We start from the raw sequence: 18,722 nt of genomic DNA, 5'->3' as shown, positions 1-18,722 counted from the left end.
AGCTACAAGGAAAGTGAGCCAAAAGAAAAGAAACACTACAACTATACAAAGAAAAGTTAGTGAACAAAAGGAAAAGACTAGAATTATAAACAAAAGAAAATCATTGACAAAAAGCTATCTACAAAATTTGGATTAAGGGATTTGGATTTTGGGATTTGGATTATGGGATCAAGAGAGAAGAGGGAAAAACAACTTCAAAAAATTTTTTTTTTTTTTTTTTTTTTTTTTTTTTTTCTTTTTTTCTTTTTTTTTTTTATTTTTTGAAATGAAGCTTCATAACATCATCATCATAAGAAGATTACCAACCAAAAATCATCTCTAACTACAATAAATTCATTATCCCTGATGGTTCTCCATATGCACAAGCTACCATCCTACCACACTACCCTCCTATGTACACTTCAACCAAAAGGAACATCCTCCCCCACGCTAGTCTTTTGCACGTCTCGAGCAAAAGGAATAGGCATGAAAGTCCGGGGGGAAAAGGGAAGGAGAGAACCCTCATTGGGGGTTTCTATCCTCCCGTTCCTTAGGAGGGTTCATGAAATCAAACCCCGGGCGATCCATGAATGGATGGAAAGGTTGGTTAAAGTGCTCATAGGGCCACCCTTGTGTACCCCAACCACCATCAAAAGGATTCGGGGTTGATGGACTTGCCGGATCATAGGCGTAGTCACACCCACCCGGCCGATAAGGGTTGTATGGTGGGGTACCAACACGTTGGGATGGGTCGATAGGACCTTCCCAATAAGCATAGGTGTTGGGGGAGGGGTTGTTAGGGTCATAGGGGTCCCAATGTGGAACTGGACCCTCTTGAGGCGGGTGGTAGGGATAGTTAACATAGGGCGTTTGAACGCCCGCTTGCACAAGACTATCATAGTTCATCCTTGCGTAGTACCCCCATTGTTCAATAGAAGCCTGATTATCATAACGAATACCATCGAGGGTACTACGCAGGGCACTTATATCAAAAGTAGAAGAGGAAGAAGAAGAAGATGTCTCACCTCCCCCACTAGGGGGGGGGGGAAGGGATGCTCCACTTGGTAGACCGGTTGAGGGTGAGGGATTGCACCGCGGACTTGATTTTTCCTTAATTCATCAGGGATGAATTTTCGCGCAATCTTCAACCTTAGCGGGTTGGAAGGGTCTACCGAAGTGTGAGGAGGATCCGGGAGGACACACCATTCTTCTCCATTATCAACCAAGAGGATAAATTTGCGATTCTGGGTGGTGTAGTTGATGAAGCGTTGGTTGCGGAGAGCAACAATAGAAAGAGCATAAAGAGGGTAGCCGACGGCCTCTTTTTCTTTGTTTTGGAGCACATGGGGGAGCAAATCAATTTGGTCCTTGTAAGCTCCACCATTCAAAGAAAGGGCACTGAGGGTGATCATGCCCCCCATGTGTATCTCATCACCAAGCCGCCCATCTCGAGTGTCCAACAATCTCGAGATAAAAGTGGTGGAGCATTTGAACTTTAAACGCTGAGGATTGTCGGCCAAGTAAAGGAAAGCTACCTCATCTTTCACCATAGAGCCGAGGTTTGCCTTGAAGAATACGGCATACTGAAGGAGCCAGGCAAAGTATCTCAAAGCAATATGGATGATGTTGTTGACCTTTGCGGTGTTAGTGCGAAAGACGGGCTTGGTGGAGATGCTCTGCCACCATTCTTGTTCATTATAGGGAATGCGACACATTGAGGTCATATCGGAAGGTCGATGCATCCCGGTTGCTTGCCAATGGAAGATCTCATTGAGCTCACTCTCGGTTAGGGAATGGTCTTCGTTGAACATACGAAAGTGAAGAATAATTTGAGATTCATTCCCTTCATCATCTTCTTCAATGACTTCCTTGCGGAGGGAAGCAAGGAACTCCAATGTGACGCGCTCATAGGTGTGAGCGTGGAGGTCAATGAACTCGCCCCAACTAAAGTTTTGTGCGAGCCGGACTACTTCATCCATGATGCCAAGCTTTCTTAAGGTGTTCCCGCAGAAGAACCTTGTAGATCGTATGGGACGGTCTATGAGGGTTTTATAGACATCCCAAAAGTGTTTGTTTGGAGCGATGATGCCATGATCATAGATGCCGGGTGGAGGTGGAAAATTTGACGATGAAGATTCACCCGTCCTCTTCCTCTTGGACTTGCTTTTGCCAAAAAGATGCATTGTGAATCTACAAAAATCGCCAAGAATTAACATTAGGAAGATTCAAGCCAAAAGGAGGCACAAGAAGCTCGTCGAGATAAAAAGTGTGTGCAATGAGAGTAAAAGCCATGAGTTGTGAAATAGATGTAGACGGTAGCAACAATACAATTCAAGGCATTAATGGACACTTATAAACCAAGGCATGAGCTAAAAATCCTATGGCAATCGAATGCAAATCCTAAGAAAACCTAGGCGAAATTGGGCATGATGTCCCCTAAAATTCATGAAATCCACTCAAAACTCATCGAAATCAAACCGAGAACAATGAGTAATAGTCACAAAATTCCATCCAACTCAAGAATTTCTCAATCAAAATGTAGCATGAACAACCTAGTGAAAGATTAACACATTCAAGCAAACAAATTGAAATCATGAAAACCCAAGTCATACATGCATCATCATGAAACAAGTTCTACTAACAACAACCAACCAATTACAACAAGGAAATCCCAATAACCACTTAAATCAAACAAGCCATGACTAACAATATCAATTATACAACATATCATACTTGAACATGTAAAACATGGTAAAACAAAGAGAAATTGAAGAAATGAGCTTGCAAAAGCTAGAATAACCATACCACAATTGATTGGAAGTAAGTAGAAATCAAGAAGTTTCAAGTCACTCAAACCCTAGAAATTGGGGAAAATTTAAGGAGATTGTAGGAATTGAGTAGTGGATGTTAATGAAGTGAGGAGGGAAAAAGATAGGAGTGATTTTTATGGAGATTTGAGGTTGAAGGAGGGGTGACAATGGAGTATTAGGGTGAGAAGGAGAAGAGAAGGGAGAGAGAGAGCCGAATGTATGAAGTAAGAGCGAGAAAGCAGCAGCTCAAGCCTATTAATTCTGGGCAAGCTCGAAAAAGGTTCGGTCGGACCTTATGAGGTTCGGTCGGACCATAATAAGTTAGACCAAACTTTTGAAAAGTTCGGTCGAACTTTTAGATTTTCCAGAAACTGCCAGAATTCAGCCTAATTTGATTTCCAGAACAGGAGCGGCCGAACTTTCTGGGGGTTCGGTCGGACCAGCATAGGTTCGACCAAACTTTTGAAAAGTTCGGTCGAACTTTTTGATTTTCCAGAATCCGACAGTTTTTAGCCTATTTTGAGTTCTAGGGGAGGAGCGGCCGAACTCTTGGGTGGTTCGGTCAAACTTTTGCAAAGTTCGGCCGAACCTTGTTGCAGTTTGGTCGAACACCCCTAAATCCCTCTATCTGAAAATTTGCACAAAACTTCCCCTCAAGACACACTAAAATACAACACAATCATGCCTAAGGTATATGGAAAATGCATTCCTTTTTAAGGCAAGACAAACAAGAATACCAACACAAACCAAATACACGCAAAACCATCAATCCAAAGTTGTGAAAGAAGAAAAGAAAACATCAAGCAAATAGAATAGAGGAGGGTTAGAAACTTGGGTTGCCTCCCGGAAGCGCTTCTTTAACGTCACTAGCTTGACGTACTTCACACACTCAAAAGATGAGATTGCATTGCATTGACTCAATCAAACCAACATGAGCATCCTCATAATAAAGCTTGAGGCGATGCCCATTAACCTTGAATGACCTCGATCCATCCAAATCATTTAGCTCAACGGCTCCATGGGGGAACACCTCCTTAACGGTGAATGGACCACTCCACCTTGACATGAGTTTTCCGGGAAATAGTTTCATCCTTGAATTGTAAAGCAACACCTTATCTCCAACATTGAAGGTCTTCTATTTAATTTGCCGGTCATGCCACTCCTTTGACCGGGTTTTGTACAAGCTTGCACAATCATAAACATCCATCCGTAGTTCCTCTAACTCATGCAAGTCTAGCCACCTTTGTTCACCCGCACTCGCCAAATCAAAGTTGATCTTTTTGATAGCCTATTGAGCACGGTGTTCAAGTTCAACCGGAAGGTGACAAGACTTACCATATACAAGCCGGTAGGGGGTAGTGCCGATGGGGGTTTTGAAAGCGGTTCTATAGGCCCAAAGGGCATCATCTAGCTTGTTCGACCAATCTTTCCTATTCCTAGCCACTGTTTTCTCAAGAATTACCTTGATTTGGCGATTGGAAACCTCCGCTTGCCCACTTGTTTGTGGGTGATAAGTCGTGCCAAAGCGTTGATGGACCCCATTCTTTCTCAGCATCTTTTGAAACACATTATGAATAAAATGAGAACCATTATCGCTAACCACTGCTCTAGGGATCCCAAATCTTGGAAATATCACCTTTTTGAACATCTTCATCACTACCTTGTGGTCATTAGTTGGGGAGGCAATGGCTTCAACCCATTTAGAAACATAATCAACCGCCACAAGGATGTATTGATTTCCATTAGATGAGGGAAAAGGTCCCATGAAATCAATGCCCCACACATCAAACACCTCAAGTTCAAGAATCGGTTGTTGAGGCATTTCATTTCTCTTCGAAACATTACCGGTTCTTTGGCAAGAGTCACATGTTTTCACAAAACCCCATGAATCTTTGAAGATATGAGGCCACCATAACCCGCTTTGTAGTACTTTCAAGGCTGTTTTGTTGGCACCCATGTGCCCTCCACAAGGATCGGAGTGGCACATCTTCAAAACACTCTTCACTTCATCATTTGGCACACATCTACGGAGTAAACCATCTACTCCTCTTTTGAAAAGGATCGGATCATCCCATATGTAATGCCTTGATTCCCTTTTCAACTTCTTCTTCTGGTTCCTTGAAGCATTTGGAGGAAACTCCCCACAAGCCAAATAGTTCACCAAATCCGCAAACCAAGGAAGATCTTTCACGGCCAACAAGTAAAGCACATCATCTTTTAACTCATCACAAATTGGGACCCCATCGTCATTATCTTGCACGTTCTCTAACCGGGATAGATGATCCGCAACCACATTTTCGGCCCCCTTTTTGTCCCGAATCTCTACATCGAATTGTTGAAGTGATAGCACCCAACGAAGAAGACGAGGCTCAGAATCTTTCTTTGCCACAAGGTACCTAATAGCCGCATGATCAGTGTAGACAATAGTTTTGGAACCAATGAGGTAGTTCCAAAACTTCTCAAAAGCATGAACCACGGCAAGAAACTCTTTCTCCGTTGTGGTGTAGTTCCGTTGAGCTTCATTCAAGGTCTTAGACATGTAGTAAATCACGTGAAGCCTCTTCTCTACCCTTTGCCCCAATACTCCTCCAATCGTAACATCACTTGCATCGCACATAAGTTCAAATGGAAAATCCCATCTTGGCCCTTGCACAATTGGAGTTGAGATTAAAGCCTCCTTTAATTTATTGAAAGCTTGGAGACACTCTTCATCAAAAATAAAGATGGCATCTTTTTGAAGAAGAGCATTTAGGGGTCTAGCAATTTGTGAGAAATCCTTGATGAATCTCCTATAGAACCCGGCATGCCCCAAAAATGACCTTACTCCTCTCACATTGATTGGTGGCAGAAGCTTTTCTATCACTTCAACTTTGGCCTTGTCAACCTCAATCCCTTTGTTTGAAATCTTGTGACCAAGGAAAATTCCCTCTTCCACCATAAAGTGGCATTTCTCCCAATTCAAAACCAAATTGACCTTCTCACATCTTGTCAAGCACTTGCCCAAGTTGGACAAACAATCCTCGAACGAAAGGCCCCCTACCGAGAAATCATCAATGAAAACTTCCATTTCGGCTTCAAGCATGTCCCCAAAAATACTCATCATGCATCTTTGAAAGGTTGCCGGTGCGTTGCAAAGCCCGAAGGGCATCCTCCTATATGCAAAAGTTCCATAGGGACAAGTAAAAGTTGTTTTCTCTTGGTCATCCGGGTTTATAGGGATTTGAAAGAAACCCGAATAACCATCAAGAAAGCAATAATACTTGTGCTTGGTTAGTCTTTCAAGCATTTGGTCGATAAAAGGGACAGGAAAATGATCCTTGTTGGTGGATGCATTTAGACGTCTATAGTCTATGCACATCCTCCAACCAGTTACCGTTCTAGTTGAAATGAGATAACCATTCTCATTTTCAACTACGGTCATTCCTCCCTTTTTAGGGACCACATGAACGGGGGAAACCCATCTAGAACTCGAAATGGGGAAGATGATGCCGGCATCAAGGAGTTTGGTGATTTCTTTCTTCACCACCTCCCCCATTTGAGGATTGAGTTTCCTTTGCCTCTCAATGGAAGGCTTAGCACCCTCCTCAAGTGTTATGTGGTGCATACATAAAGCGGGGCTAATACCTTTGAGGTTATGTATGGTATAGCCTAAAGCACCTTGGTGATCTCTCAAAACACCACATAAAATTTGAGTTTGGCACTCGTTCAAAGAAGAATTCACAATAACTGGAAAAGTTTAATTGGGGCCCAAAAACTCATACCTTAGGTGTGATGGTAGAGGTTTCAACTCTACCATTGGAACACCCTTACCTTCTCTTGAGGTAGCTACTTCTAATGCATCATGCGTTGTGATTCCCATGCACACTTGCTCATTGCTTGATTCTGTACTTCCTTCAATCATTTCTTCATACAATGCCATCTCTTTGCTTTGGTCACCTATCTTTTCCTTGTTCAAAAGGACATTCTCAAGGGCATCGTTAGTAGTGAGAAAGTGCTCATGCATAAAAGTTACAATAGAATCAATAGTATCAATCATCATGCAATTATCAAGACTAGAGCTTGGATATTTCATGCTCTCATTCAAATCAAATTCTATCACCTCATCTCCTACTTTTAGTGAAATTTTAGCACTTTGAACATCTATTAAAGCACCCGAAGTAGCAAGAAAAGGTCTTCCTAGAATTATTGGAATGTTAACATCTTCATCCATCTCTAACACAACAAAATCCACCGGAATTACAAACTTTCCCACTCTTAGGGGAACATCCTCTACCTTACCCTTTGGAAATTTAATGGATCGATCGGCCAATTGTAAGGTAATGTTAGTGGGTAGAAGTTCCCCTATCTCAAGTCTTTGATATACCGAATATGGCATAAGGCTAACACTAGCCCCAAGGTCACACAAGGCATTATCAATTTGCATTTTATATATTGCACAAGGGATTGAAAAGTTACTGGGATCTTTTAACTTTGGTGGCATCTTATTCATGATAATATCACTACAATTCTCGGTGAGATTCACCGTTTCCACCACATCACACTTTCTCCTTCCACTCAAAATATCTTTTAAAAACCTAGCATAGTTAGGAATTTGCTTGATAGCATCGGTAAAAGGGATTGAAAGGTGAATTTGCTTCAGTGTTTCAAGGAATTTTCCGAATTGCACATCTAATTTGTGTCTCACAAATTTATGGGGATATGGAAGTCTTTGCAATTGTTTGGTTTCTTTTTCACTCTCTTTTTCTTTTTCATTCTCTTTTTCTTTTTCATTCTCAGAGGCTTTCTCTTCTTCATGCTCAAAATCACTCTCAAAGGGAGGCTCACTCATGTTCACTTTCTCATTGTTTTCCTTAGGGACACTCTCTTCCAACACTTTCCCACTCCTAGTTGATATAGCATTCACGGGTTTCTTGGGGTCAAGTCCTTGGGGTGGAAGTTTAGAAGTGATAGCTCCCTCTTTTAAAGCATTGGCCAATTGAGAAATTTGTGTTTCAAGCATTTTGTTATGGGTCATTACTTCATTAAACTTCTTATCACTAGTGGCCATGAAAGTGTTGAACATTTTGGCTTGGCTTTCCATCATCTCTTCTAGGCTAGACTTTTGTGGAGGTGGTTGAGTGTAACAATTGTCTTGTTGTGCTCTAGGACCTCTCACATTGGAATTAGCATTTTGGTTGTTAAAGCCTCTATTACCATTATTATTCCAATTGTTCCGGTTATTAGAACTCCCCCCTTGGTGGTATTGGCCTTGATTTCCATAGTTTCCTTGATTGTTATGATTATGGTTACCATAACCACTTAGTTGGTTGTAATTACCTTGGGGATTTTGGTCCCTTTGGTTTCTACCACCCCATTGGTTGTGGTTGTGGTAATCATAATCATTTCCTCTTTGATTGAAATTATTCCCTTGCCCTCTGTGATTGGGTGGTAAGTATCGTTGGTTGTCATTCCTAGGTCTATTATCATAAGACAAGGCATTGACATGTTCATTTTCATACTCATTACCATCATCATTAAGGGGTTGGGATTGGGAATCAAAATTACAAGAAGATGTATCATGGTCATAAGACCCACAATTATCACAAAATAAGCATCCACTGGGCATGTTATTAGATGTAGAAGTAGAAGGGTTAGAACTCATACCTCTCCCCTTAGATTGGGAGGAAAAGTTTTGGCGCGAAGTGGAGGACTCAAGCTTAGCTTTGATCGATGTCATCTCCTTTCCAAGATTTGTAATTTGGGATGTCAAGTTGTTTATAGCATTGAGGTGATCTACCGAATAAGCCGCCCCCCACTCTTGCTTGTGGATTCTCTTTCATTTTCTTGCCAATCCATGTGGTGCCTTACCACATCTTCAATGATCTCAATCACTTGATCTTCGGTTTTATTCATGATTGGCCCACCGGCTCCCGCATCCAAGCTTGTTTTGCCTTGAGAACTCAAGCCTCCATAGAAGATTTGTAAAACTTGGTATGTTGGGATTCCATGGTGAGGGCACTCTCTTTGGTACTCCTTGTACCTCTCCCAAGCTTCATAGATAGTCTCACTACCCCTTTGCCGAAAGCCTTGAATTAGAGCTCTTGCCTCGGCCGTCTTCTTTTGAGAGTAGAATCTCCCTAAGAAAGCCGTGGTGACCTCATCCCAAGTCCTCAAAGAATTGGGTCTCACCTCCTTCTCAAGCCATTCGAGATCCCTTCCTATTAAGGAGAAAGGAAATAGTTTTAGTCTCACAAACTCTTGAGTGACCCCATTCACCTTGATCGTGTTGCAATATTTCTCAAACTCGTTCAAATGTGCAAGAGGGCTCTCGTGTTTTGCTCCACTAAATTGTCTCCTCTCAATCAAATTTATCATTGCGGGCCTAATTTCGAAGTCATTGGCCGGGGTGTTTGGGGGAGCAATCCCACTTGAAGCTCTATAAGCTCCCGGAGTTCCCATCTCCTTCAAAGGTCTTGGAGGTGGTGGTGGTGGGTTGTCACCCATTGGATTTCTTTGTGGTTCCGGGTTGGATTCTCTTCTTGGGGAAGTGGAGGACCGCGAACGAGATCTCCTTCTTCTTCTAAGGGTTTGCTCAATCTCGGGATCGTAAGGCACCAACTCACGATGTTGAGTCCTACGCATACGCACTCAACAAACACAATCAGTAGCAAGGCTACAAGCGTAGCCAAAAAGGAAAACAACTCTTTTTGTGTTTTTTTTTAAAGGTGAATTAGACTCAAGCAATCAAATAGCAATCAAAAACACCGCTCCCCGGCAACGGCGCCATTTTGACGAGCGCTAAAATCGGTCGCACAATTTAGGCTCATTCAAGCACATTTATAACAAACACCTCACTCAAACAAGTACAATGGCAAGCAAAGGTTCGGTCCACGGAGAACGGGAATCAAATGCTAAATAATCTTAATGCTCAAGCTAAATCGAAATCAAGGTATAAGCGGTGATTAACTAACAAACTACAACTAAAGGTTGAATTCAAGGGATTAAAACACTAGGGGAATGGGATTCACTCAACCAATAGAAATTAGGCAAATAGGGAGGAATGAGGGTAATGGAATAGCAAAGACCACATGTAAGATCAACATCAAACGATATGAAAACAACTCAGATTACTAAGCTTAGATCCCTCATTGACTTAGCAACAAAAGATACATAATCATATTGCAATAGGTAATGAAACATTCAAATCACATTTCCATGTCGAACCAAACATTTCATGCCATCAAGTTCAATAATCTAGGTTAATTACTCCTATCATGAAGAACTAACAAGCAATCCCATATAATCAAGTTTAGTCGCAATCCATCATCAAAATCACTCCCAAACTCACATAATCACCAATAGGTTGAGTTTCACCCAACCCCTAGCCAAGAGGACTACTCACAATTCATTGTGAGTACATGCAAATTCCAAGCTTGGATTATAAGCGATTCTAAGATTTGGAAAAACAAGTGATTATCTATGGACAAAGCTAACATGCAACAACAATATATCAAGATTGAGAGAAAATCAAGTGGCTTACAAAACAAAAAATAAAATCAGAAAATAATGAAGGACAAATGAAAGAAGTTACTATTGAAGCTTCAAAAATGTTGGATAATTGCTGAAATTCTTGAGATAAATCTTGAAATTTGCTTCTACAATGATTAGATTTGAGAGTTTCTAAAACTAAATCAACTAATTTAATGAAGTTGCTAACTAAGAGAGAGTATCTTTTTTGCTGAAAACTATTCTACTGTTTTTCTTCTCTCTCCCCGAAAAACGATCTCAAAAGAACCTTAAATAGTCCGTACAAAATTGGCTGAGATCGGGAAAAGGTCCGACCGAACTCTGTGTAGGTTCGGTCGGACTCAGGGTAGGTTCGGTCGAACTCTGTGTAGGTTCGGTCGAACCTCCCTGATCCTTGTTTGGTCGAACTTTTGAGGTTCGACCTCTCCTGCAAAATTGCTGAAAACTGGTTTGACACTGTCTTCACTGCACCCAGGAGGTTCGGTCAAACTTTTCAAAAGTTTGACCACACCTAGGTTCGACCGGACCTTTCAGAGGTTCGGCCACACCTCCTCTTGCACTTCCTTTTCTTGCTTGCTCTCCTTCCCTTTTGCTCCTCTTGCCTTTGTCCATGGCTTCCATAATTGGCCAAGGGGCCTCCCACCGTGCATTGGACCGTCATGGAACCTGCAGAAGATACCAAAGTTCACGAGAGCATGGGGATGATAAAATAATGCATAAAGTTTATCAAAACAAGCGCAAATAACCATTACTTTTCATCAATACATAAAGAAGCCATAAGAGGATAAATGAGGTGGAAAAAACTAAGAAAAATAAGAGGAAAAAGACCTAAATGCTACCCCTAAGAGTGACATATATGTCACTCATCACCTGTCCCAACATGGACAATGGCGTCCGGCGACACTCCTCCTGGTGCAATCGTCGCAGAAAGCAGACTCTCAGTTCTACGTACCTATGTAGACGACAAAGATTGAACGACCAAATTGGTCAACTCATAGCTGTCTGACCAGAATAATCTACGAGAACGATTAAGTTTCCAAATACCGGATGCCCTGAGGCATCAGTCGGCTACCGGCCAAAGTCTTCACTAAGATTATTTATTCCAAAGTTGCACTCTCTCTCCTAATTAAGGCAAAAGAGTTTGTGTAATGGCTATGAAATAATCCCAAACGGAATATTACCGCCTGGGTAAGAGGCTAGAAGCACCCGTTCTAATGGCCGGCTGTGCACTTGATTTGGGGAAATCACCATTGTGATTGATTGGCCTAAAAACACCTCATACGTCTCCAAGTATCAAGTGTTTTCAAGCCAATCAATCAATTTGAAATAAAACAAACCACATTGTCGTCTAGGGGCAAGAGTAGCCGGATCGCAAATTGCCGCGTGATTTTTTAAGTTAGGCAAAATATTAAAGAATTGCATTATATACGCAAAATTCAAATTAACAAAATTCAAACACAAATATATATAAACAACCGACTGAGTCGGAATACTTCATATTGAAAATGGCACAAAGTCCTGAATAATTGTTAACCTTAATAACATCCGGTGAAGAAGAAAAAGGAAATAATTGTTACCCAACTCCACAGTTGGTAAAAATACAACATTACTCGGCATACAAGCCGGAAAAGAAAGAAATTGGCATATTGTCGCTGAATTTGGGGAGGCTGATTCAAGGCTGAGGGGGAAGGTGATGCTCCGGCTGAACTGACCGGCTGGGAGGGCTTCTAATTGGTTGTCAAACACTTGAGGCTGGCTGCCTTCATGTTGTTCGTCCTCCGCCGGCTCCTCATTATCTGAGACTTCATATCCCAGCTCTGAAACGCGTTTAGCAGAGTCCTGCAAATTAAGAGTTAAATGTACCCAACCGGCGAAATGCCTTTGCAAGAAATGTAAAGAAAAAGCTAAAGTTAGGCGGTCTTACCTCGCCTTTCTTGGCCTCCTTGGCCTAAACGGCTGCTCTCTTTGAGAGCGCGCTTTCCTTGCGTAATTGCGCTGCTGACTTAGCCGGGGTTTTGGCTGGGTCAACCATTTTCAAGGCGTCGGTTGCAAGAAGAAAATAAAAGTTAGAAAAAATCATAAAAAGTTTGTAGTACAAAATAAAAACTACAGACATGCCGGATGCAAGTGGATCTACCCTTGGGAAACATGGGGCTTAACCCACAGGCAGACAGAAATCATTCATCATTGAAGTAGTCCGGGTGGGGGATCTAGTTTTTCGGAACAATGATGTGAGTCCCATCCCCCAAGGGCTCAGTAGTGGTTTTAAAGAAACCCGACTCCATTATTTGCACCCGGGCCCTAGTAGAGAGCGCTGGGAAGGGGCATTTCCTGCCCAGAAGAATTGGTTTTTGATTGTACCGGCGCAGTGTCCGGTTGTGTCTCAGGGTTGGTGAAGAAATTAAATAATACTTGTCTTTCCACCATGACCACTTGGACACCTTGTCCAGACTCATCAAGTATTGGAGTATGGTAGAAAGTGTGTACCATGCTGCCTTGCTCAAGTAATGCAAGTGAGAAAAGGCAGAGAAGCTGGGAGCAAGGTTCTGAAGCTCGCAGGCGGCAATATGGCTCAAAATATTCACCCATGAGTTGGGGGTGAGCTGCCAAACCCCTAGATCATACCCCTTTAAGATTTTCCTAATCGGTATGGAGGGGGAACCGGAGGTCGGCTTCTATTACCGCCTCGTAGCAGACAAAATAATTGTTTGCGTTCTCTATCTTATCATCCCATGCCATCACTACATTAGCAGGCGGGACGATGATATCCCACCCCTTCCAAAGGGGTGCTTTTCCTTGAAAGCGCTGAATCCACTCTTTAGCAGGGATAAGTCACCCGGAAGCATCCTAATCTTCTTCGAGTAGGGGTTATCAGCAACTTTTGCCGGATGCTGATAGTCAGCCGCGAAATTATCCTGATTGGAGCCAAAAGTCTCGACCCATGATCTTTCAGCGGCCTCAGTACCGTCAGATCCTTCCCCGGATCCATTAGAGGTGATGGCCTCTTCACTGTCTACCTCGCGTACGCTCGAGCTCCTGGAAGAAGAAGGAGCCTCTTCATTAGAATTACCGCTCTCCTCCCAATCCTCATGTTCCCCATTCGGAACAACCTCGTCGGCAGGCACTTCTATAGTGCGCTGGCTCTTAGATTTTCTGGCCGTCTGTTTGACTCTGTCCATTGTGTCCTGCACAGACACAGAGATGGAGGAATTCGGAGATGAGCACAGTAATTCTGATAGTCCAGAAAAGGCACCCTCCAGTTCTAGACTCAGCCGTTCCGGGAGACCGGCTGAGTGTCCTAGGCAGTGGCGAGTGTGTGGATTGAGAACTCATTTTGTTTCTAAGACTATGTATACAAGTGGGAAAAATAATGTATACAAGTTGGAAAAGAAAAACTAAAAATGGTACAGGCGGTTACCTTACTTTTAACTCTGAAAAATCAGAAAATAGCTACAAATAGTGACCGAGTGTTGCAAGGGTTAGCACACGGAAATCCCAAAAACTCTGACGTAGACGAAAGCAGATAATCTCTCTCTAAAAATCTCTTTTTTCTCTCTCTAGAAAGTCAAATGAAAATGAAGTGAGAGAAAGGGGGGGTAAATTTCTATTTATAGAAGGTGAAAACGGGGACATCCCCGTTTGAAATTCAAATTTTACTATCCGTTGTTACTGTTCATCTTTGATAGGTGGGCACGTGTCACAGGCATCACGTGACATGCAGGTGACCCCTATGAGGGGCAAATGTTTTGGGTAAAAATACCCTAGACATGTGGACCAATGAGAGGAGGCCACGTGTCAAGTTTAGGATGGCCCAAGTGGCCTAATAGCCTCTTGATACGTGTCCCCTTCAGATAAGTTTCTGAAATGGCGACCTTCAAGGGCCCCAATCCCAAGAAGCGCCGTAATTCGACGCAGCCCACCAAAACTTAGGTCTAGTGACCTAGATAGGGGCACTCCTACCAATGACCCAATAAATAGGGAGATATTTCCCCATTTCGGGGACAGATACAATCATTTATTACACCTACATTCTCTCTCATCAGAAAAACAAATGAGCTTGGAATCCAAGCAGATCCCCACGTAAATTTCCGTACTCTTTATTCTCTTTCAAGTTACTAACTTGATTGTTTAAACAAAAAAAAAAATAGTTACTAACTTGATTGTCGGAGGCGGAGCTCCATCATCCGAGTCTCCGTTGTTTTTTCAGGTACAGTTCAGCCGGACCAATCTTTGTGACGTAACTCTCCCAAGGGACAAAAACACCCAAAACACCAATTTTTTACGCGTTTTTATAATTGCAATAACTTTTGTTTCGTAACTTTGAATAAGGCATATAATAAATCATTAGAAAGCTTATCAGGTCTACTTTCCAACCTATTTAGAATCAGGTCAAAATGATATGTATATTTTAATATATGGCCGTTTTAGTAAAAGGGTGTCGATTTTGGGCCGAGTTTAGGGTTTTGCTCATATCTTTTTTGTTATAGATCGGAATTGGGCTTATGATCAATGGTTGGAAATCTTATTTCATGGCCTATTTAACCAAATAATAATTGGATCAAAATTATATATCAATAAAATCAGTTCAGCTTGGTTTTGTGATGTGGACACGAAAAGTGGATAACAAGTTATGGTTTAAGGAAATGACCTAGGAAATTGATTGGTTTATGAAATGTATTGAAATGAACATGGATTTAAGTACTCCAAAGATTAAATAATCAACCCAAATAATGGCAGTGAAAGGTGTTCATATCGGGTTTGGTTTTGGGGAGACATTTTAGGTGTCTACAAAAGCCCCCACTTTGACTGAGTTTGTAGAAACGTCAGTTTCGAAAACGATAGTCAAAGTAATGGATAGGGACGGAGAATGATTTAAGACGTTCTATGGTCCTAAATTACTCTGTATACGCCGTTACCTGCAGAAAAATGTTAGTTCCACAGATAAAAGAGTAAAGGAATAGAATGCTTATCTGACACCAATGTATCGGTGACAAATGAGTTTGGTAGCTTCCTTTGCTTGAAAGAATCCACCGAATGACATTTTGTTGAAATAATTTCCATGTCTGAGGGAGGAAAATCGACTGATGAGTTTGGTATCTTTTTAAGCCTGAAGAAATCTACCGGATGATACTTTCCATGCTTGAAGAAATCCACCGGATAATATTTTCCATGCTTGAGGAAATTCGACAGATGATTTTGGAAGCTTTCTATGCATGAAGAAATCCACCGAATAATACTTTCCATGCTTGAGTAAAGTCGACAGATGATGAGATTACAAGTCTCTGTGTATCGAGAACCTTGCGCCGTGAAATGATATGTTAGTTGAGACGATTAATACAAGAGGGGGTGAATTGTATTGAGTTCCTATTGACTGCTTTTGCGGAATAATAAAACAATGCATATAGGAACTTGCAAAGACACACATATTTTACGAGGAAACCTTCCAGGGCCCAACTGGAAGTAAAAACCTCGACCCTACCTTAGGGATTTCAAGCACAAACCACTTCATTATAATAGGGCAAACACCAAGTTACAACCTATTATACACAGACCTTTACTCACAAGTTCTAGACAGAACTTGCTACTCGATAGGACCCTATCCTACCCAATCTAAGTTCTACACTTAGATTCACTCGAACTACCAAAGTACAGAACTCTCAGCTTCACACTAGAAGCTTACACAATCTGTATGCGATGTAAAAATAACAAACTCACCCAAATAACCCAAACCAATACAAGTGTATGAAACCTAGTATATGATAGGCAAGCTATGCATGAAATTTGAAACTAATATGACAAGGTAAGAAGCTTGGTAAACTTACTCAATTAATGCTCTGTGACTTTTTCACGCATAAACTCACCAAAAACCTTAAACCATTTCGATCTCTACTATTTATACAAGTATGACTTGTATAGCAAGTTGGTTTTCTAAAAGATAAATAAATTAACTTAACTAATCTTTAAAACACGGTTTTAAGTAAATCTTATTTGAAGAAAATATTTTTCGGAAAATAAGATAGAAAGATATTGTTAAAAAGAATCATATCTTTTTTAACAAACCGATTTTAAGAAATAATACATTTTAGAAAACCTTTTTCTAAAATCTTTCTTTTATCTTTTCCTTATTAATTTATGTGCCAAGCTAACTTGTCACGCTTTTAATAAATCTCATGCAATAACCTACTTAACATATTAACAATAAATCTAGAAGATAAAAACCTTAGCTAAATTATATAGGTGCGCCGCGCTTCTGTACAGGTAGGTTACTTGGGCTTCACGCAGAATAAGTTCCTTTAGGAACTTATTGTCCTCAAACTGACACCTCAGCTTTTGCCTTCAAGTTCCCGTTAAGGAACTCAGTTCTTGTTAGAGAACTCTTCTTCTTTTCTGTTTAACTTTTTGTATAAAGATCTCTTCATGTCTTCTTAGTTCCAGTTACTTCTTCCATCACCACGATCAACTTCACCTAAACTAATCAAACACTTGAAACTTTAGTTTAAGTTCATCATCATAAAAACCTTTGAGTTTCAACAATTTCCCCCTTTTTGATGACGATAAACTTAAGCAACCTCTTGAAAAAAGTTAAACAAAATAGAAGGGCGTATTTTTGTGTTTTAGATTAATTAAGATAAGGTAAACATACAACTGAAAATAAAAATACGAAAACAAGAAAATAGAACATGAAATAAAGTAAGAAAAAAAACTAAACTACTAAATACACTAAACTACTTGGCATCAGATCAGAGAATTTTCTGATACTTTCTCAACTGGAACCCAGAACAACTTTAGCTTCCAAGTTTGCTTCTTCTTTTCCCCCTTTTGGCATTATAAAAAAGTTCTGCTTTTTCAAGGTATTAAGCATCTAGCCACATCCCCACAAGCAATTCATCGAGTGCGGGAAACTAAAGGCAGCGCTGCTAACTTACCTTAAATAAGTTCCACTTACATGCATAAGTGTTCAACACATACATATACACACAAGTATAGGCAAAGTTCCAACTATCCATTCAAAACCAAAAGTTTTAATATCCTGCTGAAAATTTTTTAAGAATATTACAACCAAAAGTAATTGTTCAAAAACTAAAACATAAGCTGAAATTGTTCATGCCTAAAATAGAGAAACAAGGTATAGGCTAGAAAGGGGTATATTGAGAACATGATGAGCTAGGTCTCAAGAAACTCCAAAATTTTCTTGTAGTCTTCATTTGTTTGTTGTGCAGAAGCCTTTAGGTTGTCTTTAAGACTCTAGAGTTTCTGTTGGAACTCCTCCTTCTGTTCCTTTAGAGCATTGTCCTGTTCTTGCAGAAACCTATTTTGCTCTTGAAATTCCTTGTTCTTTTTCTGCACTAGCTTCTTGAGCTATTTCAAATCCTTTCCCTGCTCCTGCACAAGCTTTTCCAGGGTCAACAATTGAAATTTTCCAGCAGAATCCTTCGTCTGTTTCTCAACCCTTTCTATCCTATCCACCAGTTCTGCAACTTGCCCATCGAGGATACCTTCTTCAACATCCAACTCTAGTGGTTGTTCCATGCTTTTCTTAGGAACAGAACTAGCAGATATCCTCCTGCTCTTCCTTACAAGCTGCTTAGACACCTCATTTTCTTTTCTTTTCCTATTACTTTTTCTTTTTTTTTCTCTCCCTTCTTTTCCTCACCCTTTTTCAGTTTTTGAACCTTCCCATTCACCACCTCCAAGTTGATCCCCATCAAGGTCTCTTCATTAATCACATTTTCTGGTTTCTCCTCCAAACCTCCATATTTTCCTTTTAGTACACTCCAAAACTTTTAAAGACTGTGGACAGGATAGCTCCATATCCCACCTTAGTTTTTCTTGGAACATAGTGTGCCAAGTGCTTAAACATGAGCGAGGGAAAATTTATTTTTATTTTCTTGGACAAACAAAAGATCACAACCATGTCCATTAGACATGCTTATCCTTTCTTTGCGAGGCAGAATAGTTTTCTTAACTAAATTGAACAACAGCTTGTTCAATGGACTTAGATCATTGTGACTCATGATATTCTTCCCACTTTTTCCTCCTAGATCTTCAACTATATCACCACTCAAATATTTTCCAACCTTCACACTACCCTTCCCTTTAATGTATGTCTCATACCCAACAATAGGTGTTTTCAAAATTTTACCTAGGGTTTCAACATTGAATTTAATTTTTCTCCCATCAACTTCACTAGATATAACCCCCAATTTCACTTCAAAGTTCTGACAAAATTAAGTCATAGCAATTGGGTACATGCAATTATTAGAAGATTTACCCAACAAGTGTTCCCATCCCTGGAACTTTAGTAAATACATAAATTCTAGGAACCTAGCCTTTCTACGCCAAGCTAAATCAATGTGATGTCCTACAACATACCTTCCTGCTTGTGATTCATGATTGGCTTGATCGGTTTCTTCCTCTTCTTCATCC

Source organism: Chenopodium quinoa, unplaced genomic scaffold (genome assembly GCF_001683475.1).
Source record: "Chenopodium quinoa cultivar QQ74 unplaced genomic scaffold, ASM168347v1, whole genome shotgun sequence".
NCBI lineage: Eukaryota > Viridiplantae > Streptophyta > Magnoliopsida > Caryophyllales > Amaranthaceae > Chenopodium > Chenopodium quinoa.
The sequence above is the reverse complement of the archived record's forward strand: the minus strand, read 5'-3'. Positions refer to the sequence as shown.